The 27,974-nt window shown below is 38.1% G+C and overlaps 1 pseudogene; it reads right to left on the bottom strand.

The window, feature by feature from the left end:
• Positions 1–244: 244 nt before the first annotated feature.
• Positions 245–16,571, bottom strand: LOC110564425 (large ribosomal subunit protein uL18-like; annotated as a pseudogene).
• Positions 16,572–27,974: the final 11,403 nt, after the last annotated feature.

Raw genomic sequence — 27,974 nt, 5'->3', positions numbered from 1 at the left:
TTATGTGAGTATAGAGATAGCCACATGGCTGAAAAAAAGAAGCTTGAGGAAAGTCATCTAGGGCATCAATTTATAAAACACCTAGATATAAAGTTTCGGTAGAAAAAATCCTGAGGTTTGAAAGTTGCATAACTTGTTCCAAATAACAAATATGTTTTGTTGTTGTTGTTGCTTTGTTTTATTTTATATGCTTGACCATTAAATTTATTGTCTTTATAAAAAAAAATCTTCACAGAAAATTTTGCTAACTCTCAAGAGCCTGTTCATGAGCTCTGAGGAAAGTTGCCTTTTTGTGAATAATGTGATCTTTCTTCTGGGACATTTTGGGATGGTTCTACCTTTTCTTCGCTTCTCTCTTGGGCTATTTTTCATAGCCTGGATTCCCTCAGATAGTAACATGAGGTTTTGTTTTTTTTTTTTTTTTTCCATCTCTTCCATCATGTCTAGAGTCATGTTTTTCTTTATGTACTGAGAAAAACTGTTTCTTATATACATCTCCATCTTCCTCCATTAGATAATTCATGTAATCTGCAACATTTTGACCCATGATGTGCTTTTGCATTGGACTCCTTGCTTTCAGAGTCATAACCAGGGTATTGTTTAGCACTATGAGGAATAGACTAGCCTCCATTCACCATTCCCTTCAGGGTCCCAGAAACTTTACTGCCAGTTGTAGTTCTGGCAAGAGCTGCATCCAAATAGCAAGTGAAGGCACCAGGCTGACTACCAATGCTTTCCTCATTGTATTCATCTTCAGTCACCCACCTCCACTTGGCCTTCGTAGATCTCATCCATGCCAACCTATTGAGAAGCCTGTGGGCCACCAGCAGGCCAGTACAACAGGCTGCAGAATGACTTGTCAGGCCAACTTTCTTTTTTTTTTTTTTTATAAGTTACATTTTATTAACTCTGTATCCCAGCCGTGTCCTGATCCCTCATTCCCTCCCAGTCCCTCCCTCCCTCCCTCATCTCCCTCCACCGTGCCCCTTTCCAAGTCCACTGATAGGGGGGACCTCCTCCCCATTCATCTGATCCTGTTTTATCAGGTATCTTCAGGACTGGCTGCAAAGCCCTCCTCTGTGGTCAGGCCAACTTTCACACCATATTTCTGTAGTTCATGTGCATATGCTACTCAGACTATCATGTCCCCTTCTAGATGGGCATATACAATCTGGCAGATGATGTTTCTGTTAGTCACACGGACAAAATGACATCCTACAGAATGAGAAAAGTTTTTTTTCCAACTTCACATCCAATACAGGGCTAATAACCAAAATATAAAAAGAACCCAAAAACCTAGTCATCAAGAAACAAAATAATCTAATTTTAAAAATGTGATACAGATCTAAATAGAATTCTCTATATAGGAATTTCAAATGTCTGGGAAACACTTAAAGAAATGTTCAACATCATTAGCCATAAGGGAATTGCAAATCAATTCTGTGCAATAAAGTGCAATCATTCTGACACCTGTCAGAATAGCTAAGATCAAAAACACAAGTGACAGCTCATACTGACAGAGAACAAGAGGAATAGTCTTTTATTGCTGGTGGGGGTACAAACTTAAATAGCCACTATAGAAAGCAATATGGTGGTTCCTCAAAAAATTGGGAAAGGATCTACCTTAAGACCCAACTATACCACTCCTGGACATATACCCAACACATACTCCATCCTACCACAACAGCACTTGTTAAACGATGTTCATAAAAGCTTTATTTTTAAGTCTGAAACTGAAAACTGCCTAGATGTCCCTCACCAAAGAATGGATAAGGAAAATGTGGTACATTTACACAAAGGAGTACTACTCAGCTGTTAAAAAACAGTGACATCATGAAATTTCAGGCAAATAGATGAAACTAGAAAAATTATCCTGAGTGAGGTAACCTAGACCTAGAAAGACAAACATGATATGTACTCCATTCTAATTGAATATTAGCTGTTAAGCAAAGAACAATCACGCTACAATCCACAGTCCCAAAGATGCTAAGTAACAAGGAGGGCTCAACAGGTAGGGATAAGGGTGGGGATGGTTTACAGATGATAATCCTGAGAAGGGAAAATAGAATAGATTTTGTGGCTGGACTGGTGGCAGGTGGGGATGGGAACAGAAGGGACCAGGCAGACAGTGGGAGATATGAAGAAAAAGAGTACTGGGAGAGATGATGGGGGGGGGGATTTAGGAGCAATGTAGAAATACAGTTGGGCAGTTGAAACTCTCTGGAATCTAAGAGAGTGCCCCTATCAAAGTCTACTGGTAATGGGGGATATGGAGCCCAAACTGGCCATCCTCTATAGCCAGGTAAGTCCCCTAGCAGAGGAACTGGGACATCAACCCAGCCACAAAACTTTAGATCTACAATCTGTCCTGCCTGCAATGTGTGCTGTGGAAACTGTGGTTCAGAACTCGTGGGAGTGGCAAAACAATGACTTCTCCAACCCAAGGCTCATACTATCAGACAGAGAGTACCCTGACACTGCCCGGATTGCCAGGAATCAGGGACAGAACAACCTTGAGACCCAGGTTAGAGCCAAACACTACTGTCAGAGAAAAGAAGTCAATGATTGCCCATAATTTTCTGCCATCCTCATATATCAGTGTAAATGTTGTTTTTATTTCCCGAGAAAAGGGGATGATATGAGAGTCATACCGAAGCTTTATGATTACATGGCTTGGGCTGAGAAGCCCAGAGTGTTTTTACTTAAATGTCCCTAAGCCTAAACCTAGAAGCTTCAGCCTCCATACAGTCTAATCTTTTGTAAGCCTGGACCTCGAAGGCTTCAATATCCAGCCTTCATCTGCTAACCTAGGCCTAAAAATATTTTCAGCCTCTGAGACTTACTGCTGAATAAGCTCACTCCTACTAGTTCTTTCTGAACTTTGGCTGGCTCATTAAACTCAGCTGTTTTGGTTCAAAACTCCTTTCCAATCCAGTTAAATCAAACTGGCTTCTTTCAGCTTCTGACTGAATTGCTCTACTTAGAAAAACTGCCTGTGAGCTCTCTGAACTGAACTGCACTGAATTGCCTGCACAGAACTCCACTGAACTGCACTGAAATGTACCAAATGGTACTGCATGAACTCTACTGTATTCTTATGTGGGATTCTCCTCCTCATACTGTACTGTCTCTATGAACTTTACTGGACTTTATCCAGGAGCTCCCCTATTCTCTTCTGCCCTGCTCTTAAGTAGCCTCTCTTTCCTGTCTATTCTTCTGAAAGTTGTGCATATCATATCATTCTGTTAAACCTTTCTCTGACTCATCACTTTGTCTGCCCCTCAATTAGATTCCATGTTTGAGATTAAGGTGTATGTTTAGGACATGTCTGTATTTCAGACAGAGGGATTAAAGATTTGTGGTATGTCTTCATTCTAGCAGGATCACACTGACCTAGAAGGTCTTTAGATTTGATCTCTTGCTAATATTCCTCTACAGATGAGTACCGAGCCAAATTGTCATCAGAGAAGTATCCTCCAGTAACTTATGGGAACAGATGCAGAAACCAACAGCCGAACACTAGTCAGAGCCATGGGAATACCACAGAAGAGGGGAAGGAAGACTTGTAGTCAGATGTGTCAAGGATAGGACTGAAGTGACAAAGACCGTATGTGCCTGAGCTAGGTCCTCTGCATATATATTATGGTTGTATAGCTTGGTGTTCTTGTGTGATTTCTAACAGTGGATGTGAAGGTTGTCACTGCCTCTTTTGCTTCTGCTTGGGCTCCTTTTTCTCCTAGGGGTTACCTTATCTAGCTCAAGAGGGTTTGTGCCTAGTCTTATATTAACTTTTTTTCCATGTTCACATGATGTCCTGGGAGCCTTGCTCTGTTTTTAAAGAGAAATGGAGGGAGGGGCATGGATCTGGGGGAGAAGGTAGGTAAAGGAAGAGACTGGGAGGTGTAAAGGGAGTGGAAACTTGTCAGGATGTATGAGGGAAGAATAAAAACCAAAGAGAGAGAAAGAATAAGAGAAAGGAAGGAAAGCAAGCAGGAAGAAAGGAAGGAAGGAAGAAAAAAAGAAAAAAGAGAACAAAATAATTGATAACATTTTAAGTGATATTGAGTTTCTTGAAAAACATTAAGTGGGGAATAAATATTTTCCAATAGATTATTAAAAGAAGACTGAAATTCTGAAATGGCTTGAAATATAATATTAATATTCTGGCATTCAAAGTGCTTATGACTCTACAAGAGTCTGGAAATTACATAGTGTACTAAGAAAATGTGGACTGCCTTGCTATGATCTTTTCTAACTCCTTACTTCAACCACAATACCTAAGAGGCAGAAGAAATGAGAGAAAGAGAGAAAGAGAAAGAGAGAACCTTTCCTGGCATCAAGAGTGGAGCTTCAGTTTCCCATTACAGAGTATCATTGTCTACAATGCTTGCTGTCCCAAGAGGTGGCAAGTGATATGATTTAGGCAAGTGTAGCATGTTACTCACCCCAGTACCTGCCTAATGTCCTGTTTCCCCTGAGGTCTGGAAAACAGCTTCTGATTGGTCTAATAGACTCTCCTCAGAGGTCTTTGGCCTCTGTTCCCCTCCATTACTGATTGGCTGCCTGACCTGTATTAGGTTACAGCTGTCTCAGGGGTGCACTGAGCAGTGCTAGCAGTCTTTCAATCTAATTTACTACAGGAATAAAACGTAACTCAGGAGTGATCCATTGGAGTAGTGACAATACACAGGAGACTCATGAACTCCAGGCCATAGTGTTTACAGCAGAAGAGGTATCTAACTTCTAATGCAGAATCTAACTCAGAAAATGGGTAACAAATACCATTTTTGTTTCACTGATATTGGTTAGCTTAGATGCAGTTGTTAGAAAAGCAAGCTGTGAAAAGGACAGATCTGGGTTTTTTTTTTTTTTTTTTTTCATTCTCTCTGATGATAATATCTTTTTTGAACACGCCATATGGCTAAATAGCTTCTGAGTGTTTACAGTAGAAGGTAAAGCTGTTCAATTTATACATCAGACACTCACTTTTATTAACCTATTTTCATTAATCATTAGCAGCAGTCTTCATGATGATCATGAAAGGAAATTTAGTTTCCCAGCTATAAACATGAGAAAAGTTTCATTAGTAAAATAGAATAATCTTCTCCAGTTCATCATTTTATGATAGTTTTGCTAAGGGTATAAGTTTGGCATACAAATTTAATACAAAAATATATATGAGAAATGTATATACTTTATCATGTGTATATTTAAAAGAACAAAAATTTAGTATAGTAACACTAATATAATGCTGACAATACCAAGAGATATTATAATACAATAGAAGTTCATTAAAGCCAAACCTGCAATAAAGAAAACTTGAAAGGACTCTTCAATGACCTATCTCACTTTCTCACATCAACCCATTTTTTGGTTGAAGCAGGTCTTGTTCCATTTATCTATCTATTTATTTATTTATTTCAATTTATTCACTTTGTATCCCTGCTGCAGCCCTCTCCTTCACCTCCTCCCAGTCCTACCTACCCCCCTTCTCTCTCTAAGCCCTTTACCTAGTCTTGTCTCTTATACTAAGTGATGATGAAGGAATGTGAAGAGGAACACAGAGGAAATGTTTAGGTGCAAACACTACAGGAGCCCTTCTTGGGACTAAAGAGAAGGGTGAGTGGCTGCAAATCTAGTCCTCTCAGCTTTGTATCCTCCCCATTACACACAGACACACACAGACACACACAGACACACACAGACACACACAGACACACACACACACACACACACACACACACACACAAAGCTAGGAAAAGAGGTGCAAGTAACCGTGATCTTTCTAGAAGTCTGATATGGTTTCAGAAGTGAGGAACGCTCCAATCAATATGTCAGCTACAGCTGAAGTTGCCATCAGGTATACCCAATAGAAATTGAGTTTAGGACATCTTTGCAGAGTTGCAGCTCTTCTGAAATTTGCAGTTGCTAGGAGTGCAAGTTAACTCCAATTATTTCATTAACTTTCCAATAATCAAGCCTTCATTATACCCAGATGAGACTCTTATAATCAAATCTATCAAATTTTGACAATGTTTTCCTTTGTAATAATCACCTATCATATACTGAAATCTTCCTTTGTTTCTAATTCTGTCTTAATCATTATCTGTTATGTATTAATCACATGAATTATTCCCATTTATCAAGGCTAAGCCTGGTGCCATTATTATTTGCTGTTCATCGAGAGGAAATTAAGGCTTTGGGAGCTTTGTCAAAGCTAACCAATCAGGTTGCACATAGTTTCAGTTACTTCTTGATGAGTAGCAAGTCTCCCTGAGTTTCATAGCCTGAATTCAATCACTTCATTTTTTTCCCAGTTCTCCCAGGCAGACATTTATAGTACCTCTGGATTCCACTATAACTATTTCTGAAAGGTATAGAATAGCTCTGTATGATCAGGACCCTCACTGGGGTCAATGAAGTGGCTGGGATAAATGAAATAGCTGAGATATTATGGTATCTCAATCATCAGTACTTTCTGGCAAGATTATTTTATAGAGCAATGAGGTCCATCAAAGAGACCTTTGAGTTAGATGTTTATGTTCAAGTAAAAATATTTGTCATGTAGAAAGAACAAAATATACAACTATAGGATTTCAAAGTGAAATTGTGTCCAGTCTGGCCTTTTTTTAATATGTAACTGAACTGGGCCAACGGTTGTAGAGAAGTCCCACTAAAGATGTAAGATAGTTATTGGCAAGGACTAGATAACAATTTCAAAGAACCTGAGCAGGCTTCTGCTGAGACAGAAATGCCTAAGAAATGACTAATCCCATGTCCATCCTTGTGCATGACCTCTTCAGCACTCACTTGAAAACCTCGCTTCATCCCTGTGCCTTCTCTGGCTGGGATGAAACACCAAATACCTCTGGCACATCCGTGTGCTCAATTCCATTGGCTTATTTACTTGGAACACTTCCTCTCTGACTTCCTATCTGCTACTTGACTTTATTACTTTCAACAATAATCTTTTAAAAGAGGGAAGGGAATTCTCAACCGTGAAGTGAATATTAATGTATAGTGAATACTGAAACATGTAGAGACCCTCACTTTTGTCATGTGATCAAAACATAATAGAGCACCAATGGGAAACACATGAAATTTTACAAAGATTAAAATTTTATTGATTCTTTGGAAATTTCATGTAATATATTTTTTAAATTTTGATCATAGTCTCCCCCAAAATTTTCCCTTCGCATTTCCTAGATCCACCTCTACCTCTCTACTTAAAAGAAATTTTAAAGTAGTCATATTTTTTTTAATAAATGAGAAAACAAAGTGTGAAAACTAAATGCAATTCCAAGTACCATTCAGCCTCTGAGTGACAGTCAAGATCCTGCTTTTGACAATCACCATGTGTTTTTCTGTCTTTTATGTACTCAAGCCAAAATTCCTTGGAAAACCAGAGTAGTGTCGTGGTAACCCACATTGGAATTTGAATGCTGGATCAGACTTTAATCCCAAGAGTATGATCTACTTGACCATGAGTGGTTTTGTCTTCAAATGAAGCTTGAACAATGTTAATTTTTGAATGTGTGCCATCTCCAATATGTTTCCAACATCCATGGGAAATTGAGAGAATATGCTATTCAACCCAATGCCATCTGCTGTTTATTTGTGATATTACCTGATGACACATCAAGCAAAAGGGAGAAAAAAATCAGTTCAAAGAACTTTAAAACACACAAGTAATAAATATACACTATTTACCATAATACATTCATTCATTTATTTGTGTAGTGTTTATGAAGTAGGTTTTAAAACATCAAAGGCATTGAACTAAATGAATGGGCAGACAATGCTGCCAGCAGAGGTAGGCGTCGCCTTCATACGCAAGCAAGGTGCGTTATACCTGCACACTCCATATTCATAATAGAAAAGGTAATCGGTCCCATCACATCTCCATGTGATTAGTGTTGAGTATATTTAATCCCATGTAGCTACATCTATTTGAACAGTAACTGGCACTATTGTATTTGAACTATGTAATTACAGACTGGATCCTTCAATGGTGTAAAATGTGTAATTGTTAAGTTCCCTAAATATCAGAGAAACAATGCTGTGTTGCTCAGAGGAGTCACAGTGAGGTTCGGCTGCTTATAAGTTCACTGCCTACTTAACTGCCTCTACAGTGTAATTAGACATGGGCTGGGTTGGGAGACAAACTATAACTCACATATTAGCAGCATCTCTTGTTCACAAATAACTGAGTTGCACCTAATGCCAACAACTTTCCTTGCACATAATACAAGTAATTTTCTACTCCACAAGGAACCATCTATTATATTTTGTGCCTTTTACAATTAGATTCTAAAAATACTTCCCAAAAGCCACTTGCACTACATACGCGGTGCTGGTACTATAAAGAATTTCTAAGTTAAAATGATGTCAAGGAGAGTGAACAGTGAATGAGGTATGCTTAGCAAGTAAGGCAAGAATGAGCTGAACAGCAAAGGAAGGAAAAATTCTACAAAGAATCGCTAAAGAACATTGTTAAAGAATGCTGTGTTTAAAATAAATTTTCTGCCACTGAAGGTCTTTCATTCAAGTATGTTTAAAAGTTGTGTATCTATAGAAATTGGGAGAGAAGCCTCATAAAAGCTCATCTCCACACTGCCATGAGATACAGGTCTATAGTCAGTTGATGAGATGGGAAGTTCTTGACCACTGTGTCAGTACCATGGCATGATAACACAGAATTAAGGAGAAATCAGTCCTGCTATGACTTATTAAAAGTTAAGAATGTTTTGAGAAAGAATATGGGTATATATTTAAGTAAGACTTAGAGGAAAGTAGGAACCAAGCTTATATTTTCAGGAAAATAAAAGTGCCATGGAGACTCAAGAGGTAATTAGTAGCAACTACTCAGAAATGAAAATAAGAAGATGAGATAATGTTTTCTGAGAAAGCAATGGTCCATGTAAATGCTGAGCAACCAAGGTGGGCACGTGGAAGAGGTTAGAGGAAGAAAGGAGAAGTGAGAGAATTATATTTTGTTCTCAAAAATTAAAAAAAAAGAATGAAAAATATGACTGCCATATCAATAGGATTTCAGCCTGGACCACGCTTGGGAGTTTTGAAAACCAGAGAAGAAAATAAGTTCCAGAATTGGTAAGTGACTTGCAGCATTACAATCACAGAGCTAAACCAGAGGTGAAAATAGACATAATAAATTGGAGCTGGATTCAGTCATGATTTCAAAGAAGCCCTAAGTTACTTCTGGAACTCACCTTCTTCAGGACCCCTTTAGCATGATGTTCTCTGGGCCTCAGAAGTGCGGATATGGCTGTTTGATCTTTCTTTATCATATATTGCTTAACGGTAGTTACTACCGCAGTGAAAGTTACAGTTAGGAACTTGAGAAGCTATGGGTTTCTGGATAATACTGCCCATTGCAAGAAGTTAACCTTTTGTGATGAAAGCAGTTCTAATATATGGGCATAGAAAGTTGTAATATATGGGCATAGACATCTAGAAAGCAATTTGATATGTCCATTAGCAACAGCAGTTGATTATCCACTGGGTTCTATGAGATTACCAACCACAGACTTAAGCCCCAGTTTACAGAAACACATGTACATTCACTCTTGTGGCTTTAACTACAACTGGAAATCAAATACTTACAAATAGAGCAATTATGCCACTATTGCCTTCATAAGCATATATTGCCTGTTTTTTGGTTTTCTTTTTTTAAGTAGGGGTGTATTATTGGGGACAAATCTCTTTTAGCAGTCTGTATAGTGCATCTTGATGCTGATATAGCCAGAAAGGAACTCCCACTTCATTTCCAGTTTGGTTTCTTCATAGTCTATAGGGAAAGTATGTGGCTCCTTTAGCAATATGGATTTGGGTATCGCATAAACCCAATACCTTTGAAAAGAGCTTATATGGCTTATATAAATATCAGAACCTTCTCTGTCTAGTAACACAAAAGATAAAGCACATGTCTGACAGTGAGATTCTCAGTCATCAACTTTACAGCTCCTAGGAGTTCTTTTTCCTACTCATTCAAAATATACATATTTAAAATCACTTACTGCTACCTTTACTATTCTTCCAGATGCTTTTCTCTAATCTTCAATACATTCAAAAGTTAGAATTCTATAAGGAATTTATTTTCACAGGTGGATAGGATATGAGGGAGGGGGCTACAACTGGGATACAAACTGAATACATTAATAATAATAATAATAATTGCTAAGGTCTGAAACCAAGTGATAAAATACCATTACTTCTATCACGTGCTGCGCAGTATAGAAGCACTGAAGGAACATGGATGGAGGACATCAGTCAAACTACTCCTTCATAATCCACTCTTGTTCTCTATGAATTACCTCATTATTTCATCAAGGAGTGCTTCTGGTGATATAGGAGCCCTGTGTATCTCTCTACCACACAATGGTAGTTGAACTCACACTGCTTATCCCACATCTGACCTTGTAAGTTGACCCTATGTGCTGACTCGGAGTTGACTCTGTGAGGCAAGCCTATAGCTGACTGTATAAATACCCCTATGAGCTAACCCATATTTGCTATGAGCTGACCCCATAGGCTGTGGATTCACACATCACTAGTACATTCAGCTTCCTATTCCCTCCTAGCTTTGGAATTTCATCAGTGACTATCTAGCTGATGCTGTACAGTGCTAGCAGGCTTCAACATTCATGGACTACATATGATTAACTCAATTGCATAGTGACAAATTAGTTCTCCAAACCAAAGCTGTTGGAAAACAATCACAAACATTGGTGAACTTCTTTCAAGTTATAAGTAAAGGGAGATGATGAGAAAGGGTGAAGAGAAAAGGAAAGAACTGTCACAGATGTAGAGAAATATCCTCAATCATGTTAGATCCTTTACAGTCCTGCCTAGGATAGGGCCAAGTAAGGCCTGAGGTTCCCTGACTGCATCACCAAAAACAATAGGTATCTTCTAACAGTCTTTAGTTCTGACTTGACAAGATTCAAGATGATTATTGGTGCAAGCATTTTCTACATTTAGGAGTATAAAAATTTACATAACTACATACTGTTTCCCATGTATTTAATAAAAAATATTCTATTGAAATCTCAGCTACTGGAAACCGGAATCTTTTAACTGATGCCAAAGAACACAGCGTTGGATGTTTTTGTGCTATACCTTGTTGTGTTGCAGCCTGGTCTATCTATTCGTCTGTGTGGAAGGCAAGCTACACACGCTCTCCACATCGTGGGGCAGGAATGCGGAAGGGCGTAAAAGCACAAACTCAACCGTCCTTGGGCAGAAGTCTGCCATCCCACAGAGAACTGAAAACTATTGGATTTTTTGACCATGAAAATTTCCACCAGACGGAGAAAGTGTGTAAGCTCTTAAGTCACACCAGGTTATAAGAAATTTGTCTGGAATACAGCCAAGTATCTTGGGGTGAGACACATCTCTGAGACATGAAGTCAGACCAAATGTATTCTTTTCATGAAAGAACAGGAATGAGATTCAGATCGTCTGGCTTTCAGTACATTGTAAGATCCTCTTCAATTTATTTTATTTGTAGAGAAATGTCATGTAAAAAGTTATATTTAGGATAAGCATATGTGACTGGCAGGGCGCTCAAAGATAAATCCCTTTTCATTGAAAACATGAAATCTATTATTAGAGGATAAATGTTGAGCTAAGCACAAGTCATATTTTAGTTTTATTTTCAAATATATATATAGAGATGTGTATACATACACATATATGCATACATATGTATGTGTGTGTATATATATATATATATACATACATACATATATGTATTTTTACTTTTAAAGAACACTTTCTTGGTATCATAGTGTCCAAGGCTATAAATTAAAATTCCAGGAATTATTAATTATAACTATTAAACTACTTGGAAATAATGTCTTTATTTGTAACTATGCTATATCAGAGTAGATTTGAAATTGGATTAAAATCTTGAGCTGCTGTTCAAGAAGTGAGAAAATAACTCATTGTATCCCATGACTGGGCTAAGAAACCAGTTTCTGAATATGAAGAATAATTTATGGAGCAATTTGACAAAGAATACAAGCGAAAGTAGTTATCTTTTAACAAATAACTGACAATTCTGAGAAAACCTAGAGCATCACTATTTGGTTTTTAATAGGAGAGTGAGCCTACAGCATAGAGCTACAGGTTTTCTAGTTGATAGTGGTTGGTGATTCCATAGAAACTAGACAAAAAAATGTTAGAACCAGGCACATCACAAAGACATCTGTAAAGCACCTCCACTTTCTATTTTTCCGTTAAGGATAATTGTGAATTTATAATGTAAACACATTTTACAAAAGCATTCCTCATGGTTACTGCCAGTTTTGTCTCACTACACTGGAAGCAATGTGATACTTAAACTCTACAGCTTACTCTCCACTTTGCTTGGCAATCTAACTCTCTTAAGTTATTATAATCACAGTATGCAAGAAACATAAGCATTCTTACTCAATATAATGAACCAAGTTTATTTTTTCTTGTGCTTTAGCAACATATATTTGAAACTATATTTTAGAAAATAGTTTGCAGTGTTTAAGATTTGTACAATCCTAAAAGGACTGCAAATGTTATTCATTTGTTATTTTTCTAATCATTTTGATATTTCATTTGAACACTCACAATTTCTTCTTAACTCAGTCATATCTTACCAAACTTTATATCTTCATTTCATTTTTTTCTGTTCTTAGAAATCTTCCTTAAAGAAAGCTAAAGCAATGAGCTTGGTAGGGAGCTTGGTAGGGTAACTTGACTTGCTAGAGTACTGTTATTATTATAATTTCACTATTCCAGAAATAAACATCTTTATTGCAACTCAGTAAAACATCTCTGCACCTCATGGAAATGAATTTCAATTACTACAGCATATTAATGAGGGCAATCTTGTGTGTATTAGAGAATACATTATATTTTGAATAGTATGGATTAAAACACACTACATAGGTAAGAATGTCACAAACTACTGATCAGGATAGGTAACATGAATCTGCATATATGTTGTTAGCCTGGTGTTTTTATGGGAGTTCTAATAGTAGGAGAGTGTATATCTCTGACTCTTTTGACTGTTCTTGAGACTTTTTTTTCCTCCTGTTGGATTACCTTGTCCAGCCACAATATAAAGGCTTTATCTTATTATATACTGTTTTCTCTGTTAGATATCCATTTTTCTGAAGAGTAAACTGAGGGAGAGTGGACCTGTGGGAAAACAGAGGTGAATGGGGGAACTCAGAGAAGTAGAGGGAGAAGAAACTATGACTGAGATATATTGTATGAGAGAATAATCAATTTTCAATTTAAAAAGTTCACAAAGAAATAAAATAAAGGAAATGTGCATTTAACTTTCTAAAAACAAAACAACAAACAACAAACAAACAAACAAACAGAAAGTTGAGCCAGTCCATGGGTAGCCATTCCCTCAATCTCTGTTCCATCTTTTATCCTTGCACATCTTGTAGGCAGGAAAATCTTGAGTGGAGGGCTGTGTGCGGTGATCACCTCCATCCACTCAAAGTCCTGCCAGGTTACGGGATGTGGCCACTTCAGTCTTAGTCTTCCCAACATCTAGGAGTCTCAGAACTTCCCTGGATTCTCCCCATTCCAGGTCTCCAGCATGCCCCAGAGATGCCTCAACACCAATTTGCCTCCTCTTCCCCAGCCTTCTCACCCTCCATCCTTGATCTCCCCACACAAGATCCTCTCATTCTCTTCCCTAATCCCTCTCTGACCCAACTACCCCTCTTCCTCCACTTCCTATGTCTATAATATGTACACTATTTCCCCTTCTTAGTGGGATTCAAGTATCCTCCCTTCAGCCCTCCTTACTTAGTGTCTTTGGGTCAGTGGGTTGTAGCATGGTTATCCTTTATTACATGTCTAATATCCACTTATGAGTGAGTATATACCACGTGTGTCCTTCTGGGTCTGAGTTACCTTCTCAGGATGATCTTTCCTAATTTCATCCATTTGCCTGCAAATTTCATAATGTTCTTATTTTTAATAGCTGAGCAGTACTCCATTGTGTAAATGTACTATAGATTCTTTATCCATGCTACAGTTGAGGGACATCTGGGCAGTTTCCAGTTTTGGGCTATTACAAGTAAAGCTGCTATGAAAGTAGTTGAGCATGTCCTTGCGGTTTGGTGAAGCATCTTTTGGATATATGCCCAGGAGTTGTATAGCTGGGTCTTGAGGTAGAACTATTCCCAGTTTTCTGAGAAAGCACCAGATTGATTCCCAAAGTGGTTGTGTAAATTTGCACTCACACCAGCAATGGAGGAACATTTCCATTGCTCCACATCCTCACCAGCATGTGCTATCACTTGTGTTTTTAATCTTCGCCATTCTGACGATGTAAGATGGAATCTTTGTTTTTTCCTGATGACTAAGGATGCTGAGCATTTCTTAAAGTGTTTCTCGGCTATTAGAGATTCTCTGCTGAGAATTCTTAGTTAAGCTCTGTTCTGCAGTTATAATTGGGTTATCATTTGTTGGTGTTTAATTTTTTGAGTTCTTTATGTATTTTGGATATTAGCCTTCTATTGGACATAGGATTGGTGAAGATATTTTTCCCAATCTGTAGGCTGCTGTTTTGTCCTATTGATGGTTACCTTTGCCTTACAGAAGCTTTTCAATTTCAAGAGGTCCTGTTCATTAATTGTTGTGGTTAAGGCCTGAGCTGTTGGTGTTCTGTTCAGGAAGTTGTCTAATCTACCAACTTGAGACCCACGCCATGGAAAAGACTCAACGCCTGACACTATTAATGATATTTTGCTGTCCTTGCAGACAGGCACCTTGTATAACTGTCATTTGAGAAGCTTCATTCAGCAGATTATAGAAACAGGTCCAGAGACCCATAACTCAACATTAGGCAGAACTCCGGGAGTCTTGTGGACGAGTTAGGGAAAGGATTGAAGAAGCTGGATGGGATCAAGGACTCCACGAGAAGACCTACATAGTCAACTAACTTAGGCCCATGGGGCCTCATAGAGACTGAACTACCAATCAAAGAACATGCATGGACTGGTCCCAGACCCACTACACATATGAAGCTGATGGGCTTCTTGGTCTTCAGGTGGGTCCCCTAACAATTGGAGCAGGCATTGCCTCTGGACTTGGACTCTGTTACCTCCCTCTGAATCCCATTTCTCTAGCAGGGCTGCCTTGTCCTGCCTCAGGGAACGAGGAGTCACTTAGTCCTAATGCAACTGGATGTGCCAGTGTGGGTTGGTACTCGGGGAGGTGAGATCAAGCTGGAAGGAGGTATGGGAGAAGTAGGTAGGATGGTGAGACTGGGAGGAGGGGGGAGTGAGTTTACAATTGGGATGTAAAATGAACAAACAAATTAGTGAAAAAAAGAATAAACATAAGTTAACTGTTACAGTACAAAAGCAAACAAACACAAAACAAAAAGGAAACAAAGGACAAAATGTCTCTAAAAGTATTTTCTTCAAACTTCAAGCACTGTAAATCACAAGGCGTCACAGCATCTTGGCACTGACTGTAGGTGATATGGACCAGCAGATATGCTATGTTGCTGCAATGGCTACAGCCCTTAGAACTAAATCAGCTGCCACTTCTGTTATTGTTGCGATGATTGACACACCCTTTAATGAAGAGGATTTTCACCTCTGTAAAAAAAAAAAAATCTTAATCAGCCACTAGATTATCCCAGTCCATTATAAAACACCAGTAAAGGAATTAAAGTAGGTAAGGCCCTTGGGGTCCCCCTTCTCTGAGAAAAGGGAGGGGGCATGAGTGTAGGACTTGGGAGGAGACGGGCTGTAAAGAGATTAAATTAATAAATAAATGAAAAAAAAAACCAAAAATAAAAACAAAAAACAAACAAACAAAAAGAAAGTGGGTAAGCCAGTAGCTGTTAGAGCCGTACACAGTGACTAGTGTCTGCTAAAAATGAAAGAAGGAAATCAAAGAGCAGTTAGCAGGGAGGGGGACTTATGGCACAGGCTCTAGGAAGGTATTTGCTTTTTTTGTTTTGTGTGTGTGTGTTTCCTGAAAGCGTCAGGAATTTACATGACCCATTCTTGGTTTTGGCAGGAGAGGAGGTAATGAAGAAAGAGAAAACTCCCATTACTACGGTTGTTATCACTGTTACCACTTCTAAAAGTCTGAGTATCAATGTATTATTATAAAGAGTGTGTGTGTGTGTTTGTGTGTGTGTGTGAGAGAGAGAAAGAGAGAGAGAGAGAGAGAGAGAGAGAGAGAGAGAGAGAGAGAGACTGAAGGTGAATCATAGGGCATCTTATTCTAGATAAGTATTCTGTTTTCCAGATGCATCCTTAGGCTTAAACTTTTGATAGAATTTGTGTTTTAAATTGTATATAACTATAAAATCTCTATACATTTATGTGAATATGCATTATAAAATCAATTCATGAAATATGAATTTTTTTTCATCCCAAAGTATGAAAATTTAGTTATAGAAACCTTCCACTAAAAATATCAAAGATGGCTCTTTAGGATACACTACCTCACACCGTACCTGCCGGCGTTTTAACATTGACACTGACAACCCAGGCAGGGACCTTCTGAGCTGAGATGGAGTAAACCATGCTAACTTAGCACTAAGAGCATGTCAATCACTGCTACTCTGTTGATAAGCCACACTCTTATCAGATATTATTTTGATCCTTAAATTCCACCACAATATGGACGTGTGCTCAAACATCCTTTGTCCACAATAGCCACAGTCCATGTAGAGGCGAATTACGGTGTTGAACTTTAAAGACCACAGTGGGAGGGCAACCAGAAATGCCACTGCAGTGAGTCAAGGCAAAGGGCTGTGACAGTTAAAGAGAAAAGGTTAGTATCTTGAGACTGAGCTCTGTTCCCCGTGCCCTGTTCATATTTAAGGCATCATCATGTGCAGTGGGAAACATAGACACTGTGCTCTTGGTATTCTGATCAGCAGGAGAGGAAGGCTGGTTAGCTGAAACTGTGCACACTTTGGCAAATCTTGAGTGCCACTTAAAAATATAGGATTATCTTGCCATGAAGCATATGTTCAAGCTATGTACATCATTAATTCAGGGGTCAACCAAACTGGAGTGTGAGCACTTTAGGGGACAAAAGAAGTCCACTTTACAGAGATATTTTATGACTTTCTAGTATACTTTTTAAGACTTCTTTCCACCTCACGGTTTACAGGCAGCCCTGACTTTTAAATGGCTGTCTCTTGTAATGGTCATCCTTCTACTTGGAACCTTGAGACATGACCTCACATCTCTCTTCTGACCTGTTTAGTACTCTTGGTAATATGAAATTTAAATAAATCTGAAGCTTATAGTCCTGTTGAACCCCTAGACCCTCAGTGTGTTTTGTTTTCAGACTTCAGCTTACATGTGCTAGTGTTTTCATGTTGTGACTAAGCCACATAAAGTTTCTCCACTCCCGTACCGTCTGAGGAACCTGACATGTCAACGCTACTTTCCCCACAGCTGAACCCTCTGTGAGCTGGGGCCTTGGGAGAAAAATCTGCTTCTTATTTATGTGATGATTTATGTACACAGAATTATGAAATGAGATTCTAGAAGTTTTATATCAAAAGCAAAAAAAAAAAAAAAAAAAAAAAACAAAAAAAAAAAAAACAAAAGCCTATCTACCCCAAGTTATAAGAAGACACTGAATGTTTAGACAGAAATCTTACTCTTCCTTTGGACACTTTCCCACTTGTGTCCCCACAGTCATCAAACTCCTCGTCTACTTTTCCAAAGTAAGTTTGGGCATATGTTCAAACTTTCTGTAGCTTATATATTTAACTTGTACATAGAAATCAAACTTCCTGGATTCCTGACATCCCATATGTTTTTAAGTATCAACTTATTAATATAATTCATTAAAACCAGGAGTATAAGTCATAAAAACCATTCACTTTTCAGTTATATAATTTTTCTGCCAATAAGACCAGAGTTTAAACACATACTGAGTAATCTAATCAATTATCAAGATATTTGAAGAGGTTTGGTAATAAAATATGAAGACATTTGGCTGATCTTTTATTGCATTTTAAATGTAAGTTTAGAAACGGTTGTAAAGTTATGTTACACATATTTTTCTTTTACAGTGAAAGCCAAAGTGATGTGGGGCCTATTAGTTTTATTTTTCAGTAAAAAAGAAAAATAATGAACTTGAGGCCTGGAACAATGACTTGGTGGTTAAGGGCCTGCGCTGCTCTTCAAAAAGACCAAGCTCTATTTCCAGCATCCATGACAGGCATATCAGAACAGTCTGTGACTCCAATTCCAGGACTTTGTCACCCTCTTCAGGCCTCTTTAGACTCTGTATTCATGTGCACATACCAAGAGAGAAATACAGGCACACTCATAATTAAATGTAAAAATATATCTTAACAGAGAAAACAATGTATTTAGTATACAATACTATCCTTACCTTCGGTCCACAGAACATTTTGTCACTTTGTCATTTGTAACTCAGATCATTTGAAAGGAAAACAAAGGAAAAGGAAAAACTGCTAACTAAAACGCCAGGGAATAAATGAAAACAAGCACTACCTGATTTAATTGTTTTTGTGGTCTGTTATCATCACATATTTGTGAACTCACATCTCATCAAACTAGTGTGTATGTTTATATTTTATCTTCATAGTTAAAGCGATATAAAGCAAGAATATTTTCAGAGAATTATTTGTTAGTTTCTACCTAGTATTATGCATCATGGGTTATCTAAAGCGTATTCATTGCATTCAGAAGAATGGGTGCAGTTTAAAACAAATGCAACTTAATTTTATGTGATCATCCATGGATCTTGGTACCCATGGGAATCATGGAGCTAATCTCTTGTAGATACTGTTGAACACCTGTATTTAGAGTTATTGTCAGGAATGGGCCTGTGTAACTGGGAAATGATCAGATACATTCCTCTTGGTAAGCAAGCCACAAAGAGGCAGATTAACTCAGTTATAAACTACAAGCAAAGCATCTCTTCAGGAAAGTTCCAATTAACTTAATCTGATCCACTCAAATGATCTAAATTAATGTCTGGTACTTAAAATATTAAAAAAGTTTAATTTTGAATTTGATTTAAGCATCCTCCCTAGGGTCCTCTTTAATGTTTAGTTTCTTTAGGTCTGTAGATGGCTATCCTATATTGTATGGCTAATATCCACTTATTAGTGAATGTATACCATGCCTGTCTTTCTGTTTCTGGGATAGCTCACTCACGATGATCTCTTCTAAATTTTGCTTGCAAAATTCATGATTTCCTTGTTTTTAATTGCTGAGTAGTATTCCATTGTGTAAAAATACCACAGTTTCTGTATCCATTCCTCTGTTGAGGAACATCGAGGTTGTCTCCAGGTTCTGGCTATTACAAACAAAGCTGCTATGAACATAGTTGAGCAAATGTCCTTATTAAATGGTGGGGCATCTTTTGGGTATATGCTCAGGAGTAGTATAGCTGGATCTTGAGGCAGAGCTGTTTCCAATTTTCTGAGAAAGCGCCAGATTGATTTCCAAAGTGGTTGTACAAGTTTGCACTCCCACCAGCAATGGAGGAGGGTTTACCTTTCTCCATATCCTCTCCAGCATGTGTGGTCACTTCAGTTTTTGAAGTGGTGGAAGAGAGGAAACAGGATAGAGTCTACTAGAAAGGGTCCTCTGAAAGGATTCACCCAAGAGGGGATCGAAACAGATGCTGAGACTCAGGGCCAAATTTTGGGCAGAGCGCCGAGAGTCTTATGGAGGAAGAGAGGGGTGGGATTAGAAGGACATGGAGAAGCTACAAGGAGACCAAGAATACTAAAAGATCTGAGCCCAGGGGGTCCTAAAGAGACTGGTACACAGATGGAGGACCATGCAGGGAGAGGACCTAGACCCCAGATGTGGCCAATTGGCACCTCAGTCTCCATTTGTATCTCTGAGGGAGGGGAACAGGGGATGCCTCTATCAAGAATTCACTTGGCTGCTCTATTATCACTTGCCCCTAATGATGTAGACATGCCAGGCCACGGAGGAAGATGATCCAAGCAGTCTTGATGAGACTAAACAAGCTATGGGCAGATGACAATAGTGGAGAACTTCCCCTCTCAGTGGACTAGGGGAAGGGGATGAGTGGAAGAGGGAGGGAAGGTGAGACTGGGAGAATTGGGGAGGGGGCTTCAATAGGGATATATAATTAACAAATTGTAAAGAAAAAATAATTAGAAAAACAAAAAAGAACAAAATCACAAAAAGTTTAATCTTATCATAAAATATATTCACAACAGTATCTTGATTTTGATTTGTTTAAATAATTGGGCCGTAGGAGCCTGATCCAGTAGACACATAAACTCCTATTTTCCTATTTGCTTACAGTTTTATTCTTCATAGTTTCTTTTCAATACTTATGACACATTCATTTGATGCAAGTTATTTGAACTGTGAGATTCATGCAGCGCTCTGTGAGGTTACAGTGCTTAAGTGGGAAGGAAGGACTTGAAGGAAAGAACAGAGATGGTGTGATAGGAGGCTTTGAAAGCCTCGGAGAAGACACTAGTGCGCCTATGCGTGATGTGGTCACATGGAGACCTGGTTATTCACAGCTTTATACCTCTTAATTTCTCGCTGCTCATCTGGCAGGGTGAAATGAAGTAGCAATTACAGTAGCGAAGAACATAGCGATGGGACATTTCATGTGTTACAATACAATTCTCTACTCAAAAACCCACATCCTTAGGAGAACAACTGACCCTGGGATTGTCAGAATACGTACAAGATGAGCTGGTAATAATGTACTGCTTAGGAATGTAAGGATCTGCTAAAAGATGACAAAAATGAAAAAAAAAACAGCTTTTGCAGAGAAAAGACAGAAACTAATTAAATAATGATGGTAATCTTGGGTGATTGTTTATTGAGTAAATGGGATTTCATTAATATAAATAAATAGATTTAAATTTGATGGAAAACAGATTATTCTTATATTGCTACATGTTTGCACTCAATAGTTATTAGCTACAAAAAGAGACAGGTTAATTTTACAGTGAAGTCTGACAGAACTATCTTAATTAAGTGATCAAGTTAATGGAAAAGTAAAGGAAAAGTCAAAATCATAAACTGCCTGAGTAGTGCATTAAGGCCAGTATCTCTTTTTAAAGATTCTTCTAAATATGAAGAATCTTAATTTAATCATGAGAGCCCTAGAAACTGGTATACCTCAGAAAAATCCATGGAACATTAGGACTACCATCTTATACAAAGTTCTCTGATGAACATCAAGAAACATCAAGGGGCTAGTCCTGGTTATGGAAATTAAAGAGAAGGACTCACTTCTCTCTCCTGATAAAGTAAATTCTATTAGTTAGCCTGACTTTAAAGAATTGATGAATACAGAATGAGAGGGCTTGGCTAAGATCACAAAGTTTATTTTCATTGTCCATGAAAAAAGACCTATACTTGGAAAAGCATTTGCAATTATACTTCTATTTAATTGTTTGAAGCAAAGGGAATTAGTGACAGTGTGTTTTCAAAGTATTGATTATGTATATTCTAAAATATTTTGTATATTAAAAAAATTTGGGCATATCAATCATGCAAAGGTAAAATTGCCAATTCTGATTTTTTTCTGTCTCAAGTATAAACAGTAGTTCAAATTTACAGTAGGTTTTTAGGTAATGTTCATGAATTCCCCATAAAGCACACTGAGTCATACGGTTTGAGACTATCAGATATTGAGAGGATTACTCATGACATTAGACCAATAATGTATATACTGGTATAAGACTTGCATGGCTATAATAGTCATTTAAATATATCAATAATGAAAAGAAAATTTTATTTTATATTTCTAATTCCTGGAAACAAATGAGATGCCGGTGCTGTTTTCTACCTAGCTACATGCAGACATTCAACATAGCGATGAAAGTTGTATGCAGGCACTAAATGTCAGTAAAATGAATCAATCCCTTTTAATGGCTGATCAGAGTTTTCAATCCATTCTTCCTTTCTCAGCTAATTTAATATTGCAATCTTCAATTGGCTGGATGCATTATGGCTCATGTTGTGTCTGCCACTGGAAGGCAGAAGTGGGTTTCTTTCCGAAGGTTATCAGATTAAGTGGGCAATTAATGTGATCCCCTGTGCCAACTCCTGTGAAGTTTAGCCAAAAGGCTAAAGTGATGCATACTAAAGATTTACTGTAAAATGCAAGTGACTTGTAGACAGAGTCCTAGAATCTGTTATTAGGAAAGAAACTATGCTGCAGTCAAAGAATCGCTTCCTCTACAACGTTTGTAACTAAAAGCCATTGACAGCTGGCACCAGAAGAGCCTGCTGAGAGTGGACAATGCTTTGGTCTGTGAGGATAAACTTTCGATTTAAACCAGAAAGCAGGCGGGAATCTTGCTTTCTAAGGGGGTTGTTCTACATGCCATGCGCCGAGTTTCCCAGAATCTTCTGTCAGGAGGTATTTCCCTTCTCTTTTTATAATTTAACTGTTGCAGGATCATCACAGTTTATATGCTACTCATACAATTAAATCATCTGCCACCTAAGACACAGCCTCCAAGCACACACCTCAGTGAGAAAGAACTCAACAACATCAAATGTGTGGACAAGTATAAAGGTCCATAGTCAATACCATCAGCTACTACAGGCCTTGGAAAAACCAGTTAGGAAAATGCCCAACCTCCTCAATATAGCTTAGCTAAGAAAGTTTGATTAACATCTATAACATCCACAAAGGGAACAAAATCATGGAAAAAGAAAGGGACAAAAAAATGCAGCCATGAATATATAATCAAAGGGTGAGAACAATTTGATTTCCTGAAACACTGCCAAAGAAAAGAAAAACTAAAGGTGTCTTTTCTTTTAGCTTACATTTCATTCTAATCATTTCTCCACTCTTGAACTTTGGGTTAACATAGCCACACTTATTAGAAGTGCATATATTTTTCTTTTAAATCACTGAACAGAGTATATGAAAGGATGATTTTTGACAACATGCTAGTCTTGATTTAGTTAATTTAATTGTCTCTAAAGAACAGAAAGTTGGTTCTGAGGATATTACCCAGGCTTACTATGTGACAAATGTCCTGTTCATGTGAATATCGGAATCTAGAACAGACTCGTGAAGAAGCACCTAACTTTTTACAAAACTGGAACACAAGATCTCAAGGCCATTCAACTCCTTGGGTACTCTGCCAAGATCCACTTCCGTCCCCTTCCACTGGACCACATGAGAACCTAGGCACTCTGAATGTGAAAAGAAGGCCCCAGCAAAGACCTCTACCTTGCACTTCATGAAACCAGAGGAATTTTCCAGCATGGACAAGCCTTGGAACTTTTCAAAAATTTCCTTTATTATGCCAGGAGTCCTGCTTTGCTCAATGCACAGGGCTGTCAGTGAATAACATCGCTGTCTTCTGCAATTATTCTGCTTCCTAATATTTCAGTATCTTTTGTCAGCCCTAGAAATCTTATCCTAATCTCAAGAGTGTGGGTAGAAACACTTAGAAAGGAGATAAACCAAGGGTAATATATGTTGCTCATTAGATTCACAAGCTATTAAATACATAGTATATGGAATTTATAATCATAAAACAGTCAAAATTTATTGAAACTAAGTAATTTCATTAGCACAGATGCTTTAATTTTTGCTAAAGTTTTATATTGAAAATCAACATTTTCTGATTTTAAAAAAGTAAATAAACAAACTAAGTTTCTATAGATTGTTGGGACTGTATTGTCCTTCATATTTCTGAGTGAGACAAAAGTAGAGCCCTTCAGATGTTTGTGAGGTGGAGGGGCTCAGTGAAACATGACTTTGCTGGGATGGAGGCAGTTGCTTTTTTTATTTTGTTTTGTTTTAGTTTCATGTCCTATTGTTTCTTTTTTATTTTGGATTTGTATTATTTTTATTTATTTATTAAAGTTTATTCACTTAATATCTCAGTTGTAGCCTCCTCTTTCATTCCCTCCCGATCCCACCCTCCCATGCCCCTCTCCAAGTCCACTGAGAGGGGAGGTCTTTCTCCCTTCCATCTGAACCTAACCTATCAGGTCTCATCAGGACTGGCTCCATTGTCTTCTTCTATGGCCTGGTAAGGCTGCACCCCCTCAGAGAGAAGTAGTCAAAGAGCCAGCCACTGAGTTCATGTAGGAGACAGCCCCTGTTCCCCTAACTAGGAAACCCACTTAGAGACTGAGCTGCCATATGCTACATCTGTGCAGGGGTTCTAGGTTATCTCCATGCATGGTCCTTGGTTAGAGTATCAGTCTTAGAAAAGACCCCTGGGCCTAGATTTCTTGGTTCTGTTGCTCTCCTCATGGAGCTCCTGTTCCCTCCAGATCTTTGTATCTCCTTCTTCTTTCATAAGATTCCCTGCACTCTGCCCAAAATTTGTTTATGAGTCTCAACATCTGCTTTGATGCCCTATTGTGAAGAGTTTTTCAGAGGCCCTCTGTGGTAGGCCCCTGTCCTGTTCCCTGTTTGTTTTCAAGCCTATAACAGTATTTATTCATCTTATGTGGGTTTAGAAAGCATACAATTATGTTTTTATGTCAGGAAAATCACAAGTAGAAATGAAAATTATTCCCAAGTATGAGTAGGTAAAACATTTTTATTAAAATATATTTAATATTGTCAGGCATTAACAATGTTATGACTCAGACTTCCTATCCCACTACACTTTTATATCATCTAACTTGTGAAAGACTCAATTACCTGGAAAGCTTTTAAAAACAAAGTATTTTAAATTAGATTTTACTGGAAGAAAATCATATACATGATTAAAAATAAATCACATAATATTGTCACACTAGTAACAAAAACAAGAAACCCTTACTTTTCTTATACCTATCCCCATTTCTTTTCTCCAAAAATAACCGTATTTAGCTCTTTGATGTATCTGCATTGATTTTTCTAATCATAGTTCATTCTGCTTTTTCTGTATTTGACCTTTCTTTGTTGTAGTGCTGGCAACCAAACTTAGAGCCTCCTGCATGCTAGGGCAACGCTCTACATGTATCTCTAACACCCACAAGAGGAAACATTGCATCTATGGATCAAAGCCAAACTACTGGAAAGAATACCTGGAAAGCCAAATATGACAGCAGAATTTTGAACAAAGAGTGGAAGTGTATGAAGATGTCCCTGTCAAAGAAACATTGGATCGAAGGAAAAGAAAGCTGAATCGTGGCACAGGAACTGACTACTATTCCCTGTTTGCTTTTAAACATTAGCAGCCTATTTCCTTTGACTTTTGGTTCACTCTCAGAGTGATGGTAGGAGGTTGATGCATTGACATTTAACTGGAATCACTAGGTTTTCTTATCACTTTCTTGACTATGAAAAATAAAAACTAAAACCATGTTAAGCATAGCTGAGCTGGAGAGATGGCTCAGAGGTTAAGAGCATTGACTACTCCTCCAAAGGTCCTGAGTTCAACTCCCAGTAACCACATGGTGGCTCCAACCATCTGTAATGGGATCTGGTGCCCTCTTCTGGTGTTCAAGTGTACACATGCAGGCAGAGCACTGTACACATAGTAAATAAATAAATCTAAAACAAAACAAAACAAAACAAAATGACTGCATAGTTGTTTCCCGGTTATCAGTGTGCTATATGATAGCAAGGTCAGGAGTACTACCCAATGGCCCAAATCTAAAGGGTGCAACTTTCAGTGGTGATAGCCATAAATAGTACAAAGCAGAGAGGAAACAGTACATTTTAAAATTAGGGCTAAACTCCAGTGTTCATTGCCTTAATTATTATATAATGTGTTGAAAGTTTATGTCTGCTTTTAGTGGGAGTAGCATGGATTCAGGCAGACATGGCATCTCACACCTATAATGAGATGATGGAGCAGGAAGATTTCACTGACTCAAGGCTGTTCTGCACTACCATCTCTATCACACACCAAGTAGTTTAACCACCACTTTGTAAACTGGTTTAATTTTTAAACATGGGCTGTCATAAGCCAGTGGGGATCTGTTCTACTGCTACTGTTCCTTTCTCAGTCTTCGTAACAGCTTCAACATTGGCTACGTCAGCACACTTGCTCTCTTTACTTGTACATTTTCTTTGAGCCCGTCTGAGGTAAAAAGGGACCAAAAATAAATTTCATCCAGTCACCTGATTAAAGTCCCTCACTGTTTTCCCTGGTGTTATGTCTCCATTTTCATTCTTGCTTGCTTGTGTTTGCTTGATTTTCTGTTTGCCATGAGACAGGGTGTTTCTTTGTAGCCCAGAGCTGCAGCTTGCATTGTCTCAGCCTCCTAAATGCTGAGATTGCAGGTGTGTGTCCTAATATCCAGTTATTTCAAGAGTTTGGAAATTGAATCTAATTGCTTCTGTATTATAGTTTTGCAAGTGATGGAAAGTGAATATTTCTTAATTGCACTTCCTAAAACTATGTCGAAAGCACACACACACACACACACACACACACACTCAGACACACTGCTCCCTTAGGAAAATAGCTACTTACTATTGTCTAAACAGAATAGCCTTTCCCACAACTTCTCTATTCCCTTTTCCCTCCCCAAATGTCTGCTCTTACTTGTGTGAAAATCTGATTCTGTCCTTTGTCTGAATCCACACAGTGTAGCTTTACCTGAGTCAAGCACCTTGATTTGCGCCTCGCTATGGATAGACAGTGCACATTTTACTCAGTGTTTCATTTGACAACATCTTTTTAATTTAATTTTATTTATTACAATTTATTCACTTTGTATCCTAGCTGTAGTCCCCTCCTTCCACTCTCCCTATGCTCCTCCCCCAGTCTACTGATAGGGGAGGTCCTCCTCCCCTTTCATCTGACCCTAGCCTATCAGGTCTCATCAGGACTGGCTGCACCGTCTTCCTCTGTGACCTGGTAAGGCTGCTCCCCTACTTCATGGGGAGGTATTAATTAGACTGAAAATTCCTTGGGCAGAAGAAATTGATGTGAAAATTTTGAGCGTACAGACCTTTCAGGAAGCATTTATCCTTGGCCTAACTTATGCATGCTATTTCGACATTGAGAATAGAGGATAAAATAAACAAGGGTACAGGCTCAGAATCGACAGAGCCAAAAGCATTATACCTAGCCCGTCAATATCAGTGTAGTGTTGCCCTCTGACCCTTGGTGTACATTTATTATCATTCTGTAATTTTGGATACTATATGTAACTTGTATCTTTTTATCAGATTTTTTTTTAAACATTCCAAATTTAACCTGGCTAGTTTCAGCTCTTTGTCGGGGTTCCATTTCCTTTGATTTTGGGGAAGAGTCAACCGATTTGCTTCTAGCAATTCCAAAGTTAGATTGTAGTAGGCAGACACTCTTCCCGTGTAACCTTTGCTCTCATCTCTCCCTTCTGAATATTATTTTAACTTCGGTCCAAATGGAAATTTTACTGGAGTAAATAGCTTTTAAATCCATAAAATGTGTTTCCTCCTTCGGATGCTTAAACATTTTGTCTCATTAACTGGAAGTGAGGATTAGAGTTATCTGCCCTGGAGAGTAGCAAAAGTGGACATAAAAGCAACTTATAGAGCTAAAAGATGAGATTTCAGGATATGGAATTGCCAAGTATCACTGCTGTTGATAAGTGTGTTTTAACTCTCCTTTCTTCGTGTATTACTTCAATGATGTGGAAGCTTTGATTAGAAGAGAGGGCAACTTGAGACACAAAGAGACTTCAAGAGAAGAGCCTGTTAACACACTGTAGACAAGATAAAGGTTTAAATGCATAGAGCCTTTGTAAAGTGCATGAAAAGGGTTGGAATCTCAATGCAAACCAGGAAAATTGCTTTTCTATTTCTTGTTTCTCTTATATTTATCCACTCTTCTGCCATCTTACTATAAACTAAAACTGATTCTTATTCTACAAATATAAACATTACTTCTTTGTAGGGTGTTTTTAACTTTCTAAACTCAAGACACCATCGCAACTATGTCTGACAGCATTCATAGCCCCAGTCACAAATTCATCAGGAAAACACCACAAGGCAATCGCTTCCAATCTCTTACCATGCCA

Source organism: Meriones unguiculatus, chromosome 1 (genome assembly GCF_030254825.1).
Source record: "Meriones unguiculatus strain TT.TT164.6M chromosome 1, Bangor_MerUng_6.1, whole genome shotgun sequence".
Lineage (NCBI taxonomy): Eukaryota > Metazoa > Chordata > Mammalia > Rodentia > Muridae > Meriones > Meriones unguiculatus.
The sequence above is the reverse complement of the archived record's forward strand: the minus strand, read 5'-3'. Positions and strand labels throughout refer to the sequence as shown.